This window comes from Cnephaeus nilssonii (genome assembly GCF_951640355.1).
Source record: "Cnephaeus nilssonii genome assembly, chromosome: 9".
NCBI classification, from domain to species: Eukaryota; Metazoa; Chordata; class Mammalia; order Chiroptera; family Vespertilionidae; genus Cnephaeus; species Cnephaeus nilssonii.
Window position 1 is genome coordinate 7,771,826 of NC_137080.1, and position 12,942 is coordinate 7,784,767.

The window sequence follows — 12,942 nt, forward strand, 5'->3', positions numbered from 1 at the left end:
CGGGATGTGCATGCACAGGGAGACAATCATGTGACGAAGGAGCAAGAAGACACACATCTTCAAGCCAAGGAGAGAATCCTCAGAGGACACCACAGCTGAAAACACCTTGACCTTGGACTTCTAGTCTCCAGAACTGTGAGAAAATTAATTTCTATATTTTTGGCTACCCAGTCTGTGGTATATTGTTCTGACAGCCCTAGCAACTGATAAGCTAGATTTCCTTTATTAACATTTGTCTGACATATCTAGTTCTATCTCATTACTTGTGACCTTTTTATGGCATTCCACTTCAGGTATTCCTGCTCTAAATGTAAGTACTTCCTTTATAGTATTTATTTTTTTACTTCATCATGGAGTTTATAATTTCTTTATTACAGTATGCAATTTTTGAGTATGAATTAATATCTGGCTGAGACTGCATTTTTTTTTTTTATGTGTAACTCCCATGAACTCGTCTTGAAAAGTTTCTTTAGAGCCCTTTTGCATTGACTTCTGCTAAGTGCCCAGAGGTGTGCTTTATTTGCACCAGGTTTAGGTGAAATGTTTCACCTTGGATTCCTACCCCATAACAATAGTTCAAATTCCTGCTGTCCTTTCATTCATATTAAGGACTAGGGTTTTGAGTGCCACACAAAAAAATGTACTTTGTTGTTTTGGTTCCCCTTACGCTGCAAGACCCAAGCATGGAAAAGCTTTCCTGCCACATCTCTGATCTGCTAAGCAGTTTTCTTGTCCCTTCACGTGGAGGGATAGCTTTTAAAGTAAGTCCCTGCCATATTGTTCTTAAGGATGTCTCTCCTTAATTTTGAATAAGTACAGGACACAAGTAGAGGGACCCGAACTATACGGGAAAGGCTGGGTGATAAGGACAATAAAGAGACTCTGAAATGCCTGCCTTTAGAATCTGATGGCCAAGAAACCAAAATCCAATGAAAACACGTATGTAAGGTATTATTACTATAGTCTACGGTATCATATGATCAAATTAAGTTGTACCCAAGGGAACTATAGCAAAAAGTTGGCTATCAAATGATTACCATAGTCTTGCTTACGTTAGAGTCAATCAAAAATTCTATGTAAACGACAATTCTTTCTCAGTGAAAACTTTCTCTTGTTTTTTTCTCCCCTCCTGTTTATTTATGGAGGCAAGAGGTAATTCCAAGACTTGGGTTTGGAATTTGGGCTGAGGACGGGAGTAAGACACGGCACAGACTTTTTGGCTTCGTTATGTAGGCTTTCTAAACACAGCAATAATTTATGTTCCATTTGGTCTAAGCTAACTTAGATGTGCGTACTGGGTCTAGGGACTCAGAACTCAACTAAAGGCAAACTCGGGTTTGGTTTCCTTTGATATATTTCAGTTTCCTTGAGATAGGTTGAGTGTGAATATTTTTATTTCACCTAAAAAATGACTTGTTAACTGAAATACATAGTCTTTTTTCCTTAACCAACAATTCCTTCCGGGAAAGAAAAGCCTTCTAGAGAAACCAAATTATTTTTAAAGGGGTGCTCGTGATTATTTTACTGGGTATTAAGCTGTGAGAGCATGCTTCGCACTTTTCTACTCTTGGGAAGTAGGGTTCATTTTTAATGGACTTAGCTGAAAATACCGAATTGTCCAATTCCTTATTGTTTGGACATTTTCCTGTAATCTCTCCAGCCTGTTTCCTACATGTCACAGTTTATCTCATGGTTATTACCCCCAAAGAGGATCTCTGAGGGGCTTCTGTACCCAGTTCCACATGAACTGGCATCTCTAAGAGTGCATTATTTTTCTATCTTTCAGTATCCTGTTTCTATGTTGTCTGAGGACTTACTCCCTCATATTCTAACCAGAGTTTATGGTTTATTTAATTAAGAGCTTTATTCCTGCAGATGCATTAACAAAAGCACCACTGTATCAAAGTCCAGCATAATTTGCGTGATATTTTATACCGCATATAACTTTTATTGAATTGAATTGCTGTGAGAATAAAACCTGCAGGTTTCCATGAGGTGTCAGAGCAAAATGCCTTTCTCTTTCCCCCTGGAATAGTCTCAGACTGGCTCTGGGAACAGCCTTATCAGTAGGTGAACGACTGGTTGAACAACCATGAGACCAGAGTCTCGTGGCAGGATGCAGTCTGCGATGCACTGTGACCTGGTTAACTTTCCTTCATGACCTTTCCAGGCATACAGCCTTGCACACCTGATTTATCTGCCACGGAGAATTTTCTATCTATTTTAAGAGATAATTACGGCAACTACCATCACTGAGTACTCTCTCTGTGTTAGACTCTAAGCTAACATCTTAGGTGGTACCAACTCATTTGACCTATATAACTCCCTTCTTCCCTCAACCTCTGTCCCCCAGTGGATGCTTTTTTGAGTCTTGTTTTACCAATGCTTACCTTGGGACTTACAGAGGCCAGGTAAGTCCAGGTGTATCTGACTCATGAGACTGTTCCCTTCCCTTTAACTCTACCCGTGTTGGGTACTGAGGAACCTTGTATCTTAATCCCTCTTCTCTATCTTTCGATTACAAAACCCTTCCAGCTAGAAGGGTTTACTTGGATAGTAGTCTTCATTGTAAATTTAAGTCAAAGTGGCATGTGTTTGAAGAGCTCATATTTTTGGTCTTATCCCTAACCGAAATAAAAGAATATATCCTGTAGGACGAATTTGGGCATGGAGGAGAAGGTATTTTAGGAAACGGAACCTTGCTTGTGCCTCTGAAGTCATACCCCCAAGATGTCCGCCGCCTTATCTATGACTAAGACTGACCTTTATAGGGACAATTGGTTTGTTGCTCTCAACTCCCGGAGCTATGATTGCTATCTTAGATGAAAAGGGGGAAAAAAAATGAAGTAAGGCTATATATGACGTGGAAATGAGTCATAAGAAGAAAATGATAATGTATCTATCCCCAGATAACAATTCTATTTAGGGTTATATATCTTTCATCAAATCAGGGTATGGAGAGAGTTCTTCTTCTTACTCCTTTTTCAAAATACTTCAACATACTTCAAACATCTTAAGATAGCTTTTTAATAAGATTATAAGATAAATAAACATGTCAGGCATAAAATTATATTTTAAATGTGATTTAACATCATGTAATTGGCTTTCATATGGGTATTGCCCTTTTGCATGTTTACACATAAACAATATGTGTCAAGTTAGGAGAGGCAATGTCTATTTTTCATTTTTTTCTTTAGTTTTCATTTTATACCAAGTTTATCTTATATTTTAAATGCTATACCAATTGTTCTTTAAATTTACTCAAAATGTGCTTAGTATAATCTTTTGTTCTGTGACTACTGATTTAATAATTTTTATAGGGCAACACACTTTTAGGTGGAAATAATTGATGATGTTGAAATTTTGAGCATTTATTAAAAGTGACAGATGTATTCAAGCAGATCGAATAATGCAAGCATGAGTGAGATCTATGTGTATTATCATGAGAAAACCTAACTTGAAATAATCCAAACCTCAGTTATCATCAGAGTTGAAAAAGAAATAATTTTAAAGTCCCAAAATACTCTTAATTAGCCTAATTTTTCTTTTATGATTATCCTATATAATAAAAGGCTAATATGCAAATCGACCAAACGACAGAATGACTGGTTGCTATGATGTGCACTGACCACCAAGGGGCAGACACTCAATGTAGGAGCTGCCTCCTGGTGGTCAGTGCACCAGAAGCTGGGCTCATGGCTGGCCAGCACAGCGGCAGTGGCAGGAACCTCTCTTGCCTCCATGGCAGCGCTAAGGATGTCCCACTGACGGCTTAGGGGGCGTGGGCCTAAGCCTTCAGTCGGACATCCCCTAAGGGTTCCCAGACTGTGAGAGGACACAGGCTGGACTGAGGAACCCCCCCACCCACCCGGAGTGCACAAATTTTGTGCACCGGGCCTCTAGTAATGTAATATCAAACCACATTAGTTAAATAATTTTAATTACTATTTTTTCATGTGCTCACTAAAATCACATAACTTAAAAAAAAAGAATTGGAAAATAATAAATAGGTAAATAAATAAAAATATTATCTGTAGACATTATGCAAAATAGATGGAAACATCTGATAATCTGCCAAAATATATTCCTTCTTTCTTTCTGAATTTTGAGTATACATTTACTTTTAAAGTACACATTTCCAATTATTTGAAGCTACTATATACTATATTTCTGTTTTAAAATGTTATATTAAAATGAATTTAAAAGATAAGAGCCATAAAAGACCTCCTCTTATTTATAAGCATTAGATAGCACTGACTGGTTCGGTGATAATCAGGGTGATTAACAACTTGATACAAATTAAACTTCATAAAATATTTGGCTTCAAAATACCAAGAGCTATGGAAAATGTTGACAGAATGAAGGTTGGAAAATGCAGTCCCAGTGGTAAACAGTAATAACCAAGTGTGATGGGTTTTATAGATCTTTATATCCCCACCTTACCCTACCATACACCAGGGAGACTGCTATAGACTGAATATTTCTGTTTCTCCAAAATTCAGATATTGGAATCTAATCACCAGTGTGATGGTATTTGGAGATGGGGCCTTTGGGAGGTGATTAGGTCATGAGGTCAGAGACCTTGTAAATACGAATAGTTGCCTATAAAAGAGCCCCTAGGCGCTTGCTCCACTCTTCCACCACGCGAGAGCACAGTGAGAAGATGGCCTCTATGGACAGGAAGTGGGCTCTCACCAGACACCAGATCGGCCAGGGCATTGATCTCCATGCCAGCCTCCAGAACTGTAAACATTTCTGCTGACTATCTGCCAAGCATTCCCCACCTATTTTCCATTGCTCTGAAATAAGAAAGAATATTAGTTTGACATCAAATTTGCCCTTATGAATAATACTAACCATTAAACAATGGAAATTATAGTTTTTTATTTTATTTTCAGTATAAATTTGTTTACTAGCTTATAGAATCCATACTTCCTATATAGGGAAGTGTATATGGGAAATAATCATTCAGAAATAATTAGTAAGTTAGAGAAAGAAAAAATATTAATAAATATTAGCAAATATTAGTACTTATTATTGTCACTTCTACTCTACCTAGAGCTTCAAATGAAATATCAAGAAAGGGTGACTCTCCTGAGGTTACAGAGGGGCTATGGACTAGAACCCTGGAATCCTGAATTCCCTATTACTTTTCTACAACTTTACTAGAGTTAAGTCAAACCTGGTGTCTGGCCCTAACTGGTTTGGCTCAGTGTCAGCTCGGGGGTTCGATTCGAGTCAAGGGCACATGCCTGGGTTGTGGGCTCCATCCCAGTTAGGGGTGTGAAGGAGGCAGATAAACAATGATTCTCTCTCATCATTTGTGTTTCTATCTCTCTCTCCCTCTCCCTACCTCTCTGAAATCAATACAAATATATACTTTTAAGAAAACCTGAATAAAAGCTTATTATACAACCCAGCACTTAAGACCCCATGATAACTTTAGCTTTTGTTCCATAGACCTCTTATTCTCAAAATGACTTTGTTTTAAAGGAACATTATAAGAAATAGATTTGTCTTTCTCTTCCACTTACACCTGTATTTACCTAAATGCCACTTATTTCAAGGTTTCTTTTTGGTGCTTACAGATATTCTGTTAAAGGACAGACTAAGGACATTGCTATATTTGTTACAATTTTTCTAATTATCATACTCTTAAGAAGTATAAGAAAGTTGGATCCCATTAATAGAAACCTTATATGATAAAGTATATTTTCTTACTATTGTTTACACTTCTGTTATATTCAGCATTTTTCTCCAGTGCTTAAAAATAGTGATTTATACATCAGAGATTTTCAGCACATTGTGTTGAGAGAAATAATCAGTACTGACAACTTTCAGCATTTTTTGTGTGACATTCTTATTTATAAAAATAGCATAGAAATTATCTTTTCCTAGAAGAATAACAGTAAAATATTTTATTCCAATGTCAAGAGGTCCAAACACACTTTGTGATATCTTACTTGAATTGTTATTTATGTTTTACTTTGCCTGCTACCAAAAAGGATTTGAGGTAGCTTGTAAATAATTCAATGGTGCAAATCAATAAAAACGTGTTAGCATCTTCTATGTGCCTGGCACAGTGGTATGTCAGAGTGGATATCCTGTGTTCTCTGCACCCAAGAAGTTCACTGCCTTGGGCAGGCCAGCAATTAGCAATAATATATGTAGTCAATATTACAGTGATGATTTGAGCAAAGTGCTCTAATACAATAAGAAAAGACAAATGCAATAAAGCCACAGAACCATTGCAATTCTGATAAAAGAATAAGAGTCCTGCATTGGATGGAGGCAGATATAAAAAGGAAACCCAGATTAAGAAAAAAGCTATTATAATTGAGCTCTCATCTAGTAAGGGGAAGCATTAGACTTTCTTAAGAGAATAATCTCATTTTTATGACACTGAATTTATCATGTTTGTTTTGATATGAGCACAATGAAAAACAAAATCGGCACCACTTATGTAGTTATACAAATATAGAGAACTTTTAGTGTCTTTTTCTTACATCAGTATTTGATAATAGCTGATGATACAGTTCTATACTGTACCTTCATGAACACATTCCCACAGAAAATAATGTTGTCAGGCTGAGCGTTTTTGGATTTCTTAAGTTACATTTAAGACATTAATTGTGGAAGATGGAATCCTGAAAAATTGAGATAATAAAATCCGAGCAGATTCTGACAAAGCTGAGAAAATCAAACCCTAAATTCTGCCAAGCCTCCTTTGCCAATAGAAGCATCCTATTCTCTGCAGTCTTAGAGAGCTACTGTCCCCCTGCCTGTAGAAACTACCATGGTCTCCTGCGAGGTAGCTGTCTTCTGATTCCCTTCAAGGTCTACCTCCACCACCACACAGATCTGAGTGAAATCCACAAACGAAAGCTCCATTTTTTTAAAATATATTTTATTGATTTTTTTACAGAGAGGGAGAGGGATAGAGTTAGAAACATCGATGAGAGAGAAACATTGATCAGCTGCCTCCTGCACACCTCCTACTGGGGATGTGCCCGCAACCAAGGTACATGCCCTTGACCAGAATCGAACCGGGGACCCTTCAGTCCGCAGGCCGACACTCTATCCACTGAGCCAAACTGGTTAGGGCCCAAAGCTCCAGTTTTGTGCAAAACTCCCAATCAGCTTTTTGTTCTATTTCTATATGATCTGATAACCCAACTCACAATGATAATCTACAATATTAAAGAGAAAGGGAAATAAGAAATGTGCCTATGGAGTACATAGAGGCGAAGGAAAAGAAGTGACCTTCAGCTTTGACAGTACAAATGCATAGATTATGCCTAATGTTGAAAAGTTAGGGTGTGGCAGTCTAAATACTTTATGCAGGGGTGAACACCCAAAAGAATTAAAATTCTTGCCATGGGGGCGGCATGGAATGAAGGGAGGCCTTGGCTGGCAAGCCGGCAGCCGCTAGGGACCCTACCCGTGCATGAATTTCGTGCATTGGGCCTCTAGTCTACTAATAAAAGAAAAACTGGGTCAGAAAAATAAAATAAAATAAAATTCTTGCTAGGAGGGTAAGGTGGAGGTGAGGGGTCTAAGGAAGCTATGTTTTCCTTGGCAAGTCATGTAGAGCTAATTGAGTCCTTAAAATAAGTGCTTGAACTTCGTAGAACTGTTTGGATGTGTGCATGGATAGCATTGATAAAAGTTTAAAAAATACACAATTTATTTATGAATAATTAAACATTTCTGATCATGCCTAAATGAGGTTTTAGGAAATTAACCACAAACCATGATAAATGAGTGGATAATTAAAATCAAATACATTATAGTTCACATAATTTAATCTAAGTGGTATTTATCTTAAACTCAGTAATTTTAGGATGAATCATTAATAATGTGTAAATGACACCAAAAAAGAAGGAACTTGTTTGTTAAGTCATCCATCATTTTTTTTTTGTCTGATTATGCGGAGAATGATTTTTCCAGATGTCATCATTTGCTGTAGTCTGGTGAGGTGCTTCTTCTACATCTTGACACTCAGGACAAGGTGGATATCCCTAAAACCTTTATCTAGATGTGTTGGTTTCATCAATTTTTTTACACAGTATTTTTCCATCTCAATCAGTGGCATTTTGACCAGTCTCTAAAGCCTTTCTTTTCTTTTCCCTATAAGTGCTGGCCAGCCTGAAAGTCTAACGTCAAAACATAAAGAGTGTAATCATATGTTGGAAAGAAAAGCTACCTGAAAATGGTTATTTTTCCCCCACCTCATGTATAGGTTCTTGTGAAAATGCTCCTTGTTATTTTTAAGACTACCTAAGACGGAAATAGTTTCCTCATTGAAAAAGCTATGAAGAATGAATATGTGCAGGTCAGGGTCAGCCTGGCCCTCAAAGAACTCCTAGTTTATTTGATTAACTTCAGCCAGAAGATAAATTATATAGTTATGTGACATCTAAAAGTCACTCTGATAAAACTGGGTACATGGTGACCTAGAAACCTTTAGACTTTGTCAGATAGGAGTGAGAATGACAATGTAAACCCCTTTTCTCCCATGGTCAGTACTCACTGGACCAAAATAGCCATTATGTTAGTCTCTGTGCTTCCGTCTGCCTGGATTCTTTTCTTTAATCAGATGCCCTTTGGAAACTTCATTTACCCCCTCTTTAGCTTTGATTCCTAGAGAGGACTACTTTTTGGCCTAGAGTGTCTTGCTTGTGTTCTGTCCTTCCATCTGGCAGTAGGAGAAACAACGAGAACTTTAACAGGAACGTGACTACTCATGGTTCCCGCAGTAGTGACTTGTAAATTTGATGTGTGTGTGTTTTTTTTTTACACAGTTGAGTTAGGATTTATAGTCACCTTTTCCAAGACGTGTTAAAATAATACCTAGAGTCCAGCTAGTGTGGCTCAGTGGTTGAGCATCGACCTATGAACCAGAAGATCACAGTTCGATTCCAGGTCAGGGCACATGCCTGGGTTGGGCTTGATCCCCAATGTGGGGCATGCAGGGAGCAGCTGGATCAATGATTCTCTCTCATCATTGATGTTTCTATCTCTTCTTTGCCCTTCCTCTATGAAATCAATAAAAATAACTTAAAAAATAATAATACCTAGAGAAGTGTAAAATTAAACAAGCGTATCCATTCTAGACTTCAGTTTCTTAGCAAGTAACATATTTAACAGTCTTAACCATATGTGAAGACTATGTAACTCTATCAAGGTGTCCTTCTTTCATGTAGTCCTTTCTTCCTTTTATTCACCATTACTTCTTTTTTTCACATTTAGAAAGATGTTTATTATAGTTAAAGTAATTCACAAAGATTCATAATCTCAAATATTTTCTATTTTTAATAAGAGGAAAGAGACTTGAGAGGAATGTGGAGGGCCATTGGGATGGGTCCTCTTTGAATACTTGGTGAATGAGTTCACTTGTGGAGGGGCAGGACTGGATTTCCAACTCCTGTAGTCTTCTACATGAACAATAGATGGCAGACACTCCTCAGTATGGAATGTAAAGGAACTTTCTGGCCTTAAAGTACAAATCTACTTTATGATTTGGGTGAGGCAAGTCCAATTTTCCTTCTGTTCTATGACACTATACACACTCATAGTTTGGGGATAACATTCAGTGGTGATGTCTTTGGTGAGGTTAGCTATGCTCTCTGCCAACAATTACTTCTTACTGCATATGTTTTTGGTTGGTCGAAGAACAGAGAACAGAATGCCATTTTTTTCCTTTCACAGCTGTAGCATCCTTGCCTCTATTACAAAGTAAAACATCCTTACAAAGATATACTCATTGTTTTCAGAGGCCCTGGTTGTAATAGTTTCTATTACATTATGTAACATCTAATCAGTCCATTCATTGAGATAAAATCCCAAGCTTCTTTCTAAATAGATTTAGAGGCTAGACTGATAACTTCACAAACAGAACAATTCACTTAATAAAAAAGTATCTAAGAGTAAAAGAAAATGTTATATCATAGGTTTGGCTCTTGTTCCACTAATTTGTCTTTGTTTCTATTAGACATAGGTTTAAATTATTTGGGAATTTTTATTGGCGAAATGAGTCCTGTGGTACTAATTGAAGTAGGAAAGACAATTGATTTTCTCAGTCTGGTCAGAATGAGAGAATATGATTAAAAGAATAAGAATAAGTTGAAAAAATTCATTTTTTTTTACTACGCAGAATTAAATGTTTTTAAAATGTTCAGAATAATAAAAAATTTATTTCATACACATATGAACAATGTGGAGCAATGCTGATAACCCTGTGATTTACTTGATGTATTGTCTATGTGAGCAAAAGACAGTGAAAATGCTTTTGTCCTTGTACTTGATGCAAACAATTCATGCATGAGTTACCAGCTACAGTCTCATGAATACCAACATTTTGGATATATAACATGCCATAAGCAAGAGTCAGTTCAGGAAAGGGACGATAATATAATTCACACTTCACTGAGTACAGTAATCTTTTTAAAAATATATATATATTTTATTGATTTTTTACAGAGAGGAAGGGAGAGGGATAGAGAGTTAGAAACATCGATGACAGAGAAACATCGATCAGCTGCCTCCTGCACACCCCCTGCTGGGGATGTGCCCGCAACCAAAGTACACGCCCTTGACCAGAATCGAACCTGGGACCCTTCCGTCCACAGGCAGATGCTCTATCCACTGAGCCAAACCGGTTAGGGCTACAGTAATCTTTTGAATTTTACTTTTTAGTCCACAATGTTCTATGAAGTCGTTTCTCGTTTCTAACATAACTGGAACTTAGGGCAGTTTAGAATGTACTTGTGACATCGATCCCAGTGCAATGTTCTATTAACTCTAATGGTACTAGTGGAGCGCACATTTCATTGTCATGAGAATTCTGGGAGATCTAAGGAGGAGACAAAGCTTTTAAGAAGCTCCTCAATAACGTTTTCCTCAGGCATATAACCTTTTCTTTACTTGAACACTGATTTAAAAAACTCATAAAATTCTCCATATTTTATTCAAAAAATAATCCATTAGATTAAGTTTCTCAAGAATTTGAGACTTCATCATTACCGGGTGTTACATAAAAAGTAAACAATTGTATCTAATGCTAACTCACAAATTTAAGATTCTTTGCTTTATTTATAAAAGATTGAGCTCCTATGATATTCAAGTCCTATGCTAGTAGCTGCAAAGTGATAGATAGGTCAGGCGCAACTTTGACCCTCTGGGCTGTAGGGTCCCAGTGTTTGTTACTGATATGTGTCCTAAATGTGGCATTCTACAAACTAGATGCGACAGGATAGGTTTGGATGCCTCCACTGAGGTTCAGGTTCAGGGAAGAAACCCCCCTCCCCATTGTGATGAGGCTGCTTTGAAATTTGCAAAGCCTTCACAGAGGGGGTATTTCAGATGGATCTTGAGGGATACAATTTATATATAGGGAGAACTATATGAACATTTTAACTGACCTATTTAGGTATTCATCTTACATGTCATTAATTAGGGAAAACCTCCAGATTACTCCTGTATTATTTATAAGTAAATAATATCATCTTGCTACTTGATATGGGATAAAATATAACATGGTAACAGAGGAATTTTTCTCCAGAAAAATCATCTTCATCTGCCTGAAGCCAACTGTTAAACCAACTTCAAGAGTATTTTTTAAAAATATTTTTTTATTTATTTTAGAGAGGAAGGGAGAGGGAGAGAGATATAGAAACATCAATGATGAGAGAGAATCTTTGATGGGCTGTCTCCTGCACAGCCCCCACTGGGGATCCAGCCTGTAACCTCGGCATGTGCCCTGGCCAGGAATCAAACCGTGACCTCCTGGTTCCTAGGTCAACCCTCCATCACTGAGCCACACCAGCTGGGCGTAACCAACTTTAATATGATTCAAATTAAGTAAGTTATTTCTCAGGAAAGGTCAGGCCACCACTGTCTTTGCATGTGAATGGGCAGACAGCTTCTAGAACAGGGCACTATCTATATATATAAAAGCCTAAGCGACCATCATGACGGAAGGACCAGAATGATCAGTCAACCAGTCGCTATGATGTGCACTGACCACCAGGGGGCAGATGCTCAATGCAGGAGTTGCCCCCTGGTGGTCAGTATGCTCCCATAGCCAACCTCCCACAGCTGGCCGGTGGCGTTGGCATCCGGCGACTATTCCTTCGCAGTCCAGCGACCTTTGCCTTCTCTCCCAACTCCACTGGGGCCTTTGGGCCCTGGGCTGGGACGGGGAACTGGGGGTGGATGGTGGTGGATGCAACGCCTTTCCCAGGGGGGCTGAGGGCCGGCTCCCTCTTTATGGTCGGTGGCCAACCTGCCACACCCTGTCCCTCCCCCCTGGCTGGCAGGCCCTTATTGGCCCATGGTCCCTCCCTCTGTCCCTCCCCCCCCAGCCGGCAGGCCCTGAATGGCCTGGCCCTGATCGCTGGGTAGCCCTAGGGACCCCACCCATTCACGAATTCGTGCACCAGGCCTCTAGTAATTAATAAAGGAGGGAAAATAGTAATTATGGAAAGGCAATCTTGAAGTAGTCTTTTGAGTGGGAGTGCAATAGATCATGTGAAGCTTCATTTTGAGTGGCAAAACAACAGATTTTGGAAACTATTTTTTTTTTACACAGGCAATTTCTCATCGTGTTGTGGTAATAATGGCTACTAAATAGAAATTTGGCCCCGGGAACAGCTTGATTTGGCTCCTTATCCTATGTTTTAAAACAAACTTTTAACTCTGTATTTTCTCTTTTTTTCCCCCTAATTTCTGTCTTTTATATATTCTTAGAAGTCTTTTCCAATTCTTTGCCCAACATAAAAAAATTAAATACATTTTAATATTCTTCACTAAATTGGGACTATATCTAAATACATTGAATAGATACTGAAAATCATATAACCTCGAACATGTAACACTTTCTAGCACATGCATGAACGACTGAACAAACTATATTACCATTTTTCTTAGATGATTTGTTGA